Raw genomic sequence first — 2,858 nt, 5'->3', positions numbered from 1 at the left:
TTTTTCAGGGCTCCTCTCTTGTACTGGTGCCTTCCAAGGCTCTACAAAAAAAATTTTCATTTATATTTTCATATTGCTTTTTAAAGAAAGAATTATATAAATTCAGGTCCCAGAAGCTTGCATCTGTGTCTGCTTTAAGTTTTCTCAAGAAGACAAGGCTTATATTATGGTTTCCTTGACATATATATTACAAAGAAAGAACTCCAGAAACATAGCAAAGGAGAAAAAATATGGAGAAACCTAAAAGGGATGCCTTTAAAGATAGCTTCATGAGACAAGTTTTTTCACATGGCTACAGGGAAAGAAAAAAGCTGTCAACTTGAAGGTAGAAGAGTCTGGAATGCTAAGCATCTCTTTCTTCCAGAATGGAAGAACCATGACTTTGAGAGGCATCACTAGCTCTGGTGGCTGAGAGGAAGGTATGTAAAGGCTGAGGAGCAAAAGGCAGGGCCAGCTGACTCTCAAAACAGGGAAGACATGTAACTGTGTCAGAATGATTGACCAATACAGCTTCACTCTTTCATACTAGCTACAGTCAGCCTTCCATACCCACAGGTTCCACATCCACTGATTCAACTAATTATATCAAAGATATTTTGGGGAAAAAATTCCAGAAAGTTCCAAAAAGTAAAACTTGAATATGCCATGCACCAAGGACTCTGTGGAATCCACCAAATGCAGTGATATGTGGGCAAACCTTGTTGTAACCTTTACCAGTTCAAAGACCCTCAGCCTCCCGCCAGCACTCATTTGAGCACTGTTTCACCATGTCTCATGTGTTCACTACTCTTCATTTCTGTGGGGAAAATGGCTCCTACAAAGCAATTAAGTGGTCAAAGCAAGCACTCCAAGGCTAAAAGGTAGGGTAAAATCTATTTACATAACATTTACATTGTATCTGTTGTTGTTGTTATATGCCAATGAGTCAGGCCTGACTCATAGTGACCCCTCCTTGGGTTTCCAAGGCAGTATCTCTAGGACTAGATTGACCCATCCTCCTTCCAGGAGTGGTTGGTGGGTTTGAACAGCCAGCCTTCTGGTTAGCAGTCAAATGCCTTAGGCACTAGGCTACCAGAGCTCCTTTACATTATATTAGGTGTTATAAATAATCTCAAAACCAAAACCAAACGCACTGCCCTCAAGGTGATTCAACTCATACATAGACTCATAGTGACCCCTCCTTGGGTTTCTGGAAGAAGACTGCCCAATTTTCCTTCTGAGGAGTGGCTGGTGGGTTAGGACCACCAGCCTTCTGGTTATCAGTAAAGTGCCTTAGGCACTACGACACCAGAGCGCCCATAAATAATCTAGAGGTGATTTAAACTATATAGGAGGATGTGCATAGGTTAGCTGCAAATACCATGCCATTTTATATAAGGGACTTGATTATCCATCAGTTTTGGTATCGAAGAGTTCCCAAAGCCAATCTCCCAAGGTTACTGATACACTTCTTTATGTCTCCATATCTTCATCTACAAAGCAGTAACAATAAATCCTGAACTAAACTTTCTTTTCATAGATTCTTAAAGGAAAAAAGATCAGAAGTCTTATAAAAGAAGTTCAGACAAGGGTGCCTGATATCTCCATGCCCAATTTTCTCATTAATAGATGGCTCTTCAGACTGTTAGGTAATTTTGAAAGGTGTTTTTAACTCTTTCAGGCTATGATAAATTAAAGGACACTATGGCTAAGACACTTGCCTGCTAACCAGACGGCTGGCGGTTCAAATCCACCAGCCACTCCTCGGAAGGAAGGTTGGGCAATCCTACTTCCGTAGTGATACTGCCTCGGAAACCCAAGGACGGGTCGCTATGAGTCGGGTTTGACTTGACGGCACATAACAACAACAACAACAAGGAATTCAAGGAGCTCTGGTGGCACAGTGGTTAAGGCATTGGGCTACTAACCAAAAGGTTGTCATTTCAAACCCATCACCACTCTGCAGACCAAAGATGGGGCAGTCTGCTTCATAAAGATTTACAGCTTTGGAAATCCTGGCGGGGGGGGGGGTCATTCTGAGTCAGAATTGACTCAAGGACAGTGAGTTTGGTTTTCTAATCTGAATGACCTAGAAAGGTTGTAGTTTCTTAGAATCTGTTAACCTGAGAAGAAGAAATGTCTATAAGAGCATTTGGACTGTTAGAATCTGACTCTATAAATACAATAACTATTTCACATATTTTCAGAATGCAGAGTGAATCATCTCTAAGGGCAGCAAAGAGAGTCCCTGCCACCTTGCTGTTCAGTCATGCTGCAAGTGGTTCCTTTATTAGATTCTTTATAAATGGCAGGCATATGCCTAGTTTTCTATTTTAAGATACTGAGAAATCTTAGTTATAACCAAGTTGTATTATCATATATATCTAGGAATAGAAAAAGTCAGATTTTGTCTGGAAATCTTTTTCACGAAACACTTATTAGCATTTGTCTGCAGGCAAATGTTCCTTCCAAGAGTTTAGAAAATCATTTAATAACATATTTTTTGTATTATGTTTTATTGGCCATGTCTGGGGCAATTCTACTCTGTCTCTTGCTTTGCTTAGAGTTGGAATCAACGTGAGGGTAACCAGCAACAAGTCCTTCTTTAAGCGAAGGGGAAAGTTGGCATATTAGGCTGGTTATATGTTCACCACGGTTCCTAACATTTTTTTGAACATACAGTTAATGACCAGTGTGTTGGATTGGGTTCTCTAGAGAAACACAAAAACCAGCAAAGTGTATATATATATTTATAGAGAGAGAAAGAGAGAGAGAGAGAGAGAGAGAGAGAGAGATTTATCTTAGGTAAATGGCTCACAAGCATGTAGAAGCCGACAAGTTCAAGCTGAAAAGTTCGTCTCTGGAGGGGGATGGGGCCC

This window comes from Orycteropus afer, unplaced genomic scaffold (assembly GCF_000298275.1).
Source record: "Orycteropus afer afer isolate SDZICR_OR568_19922 unplaced genomic scaffold, OryAfe1.0 scaffold00002, whole genome shotgun sequence".
NCBI lineage: Eukaryota > Metazoa > Chordata > Mammalia > Tubulidentata > Orycteropodidae > Orycteropus > Orycteropus afer.
The sequence above is the reverse complement of the archived record's forward strand: the minus strand, read 5'-3'. Positions refer to the sequence as shown.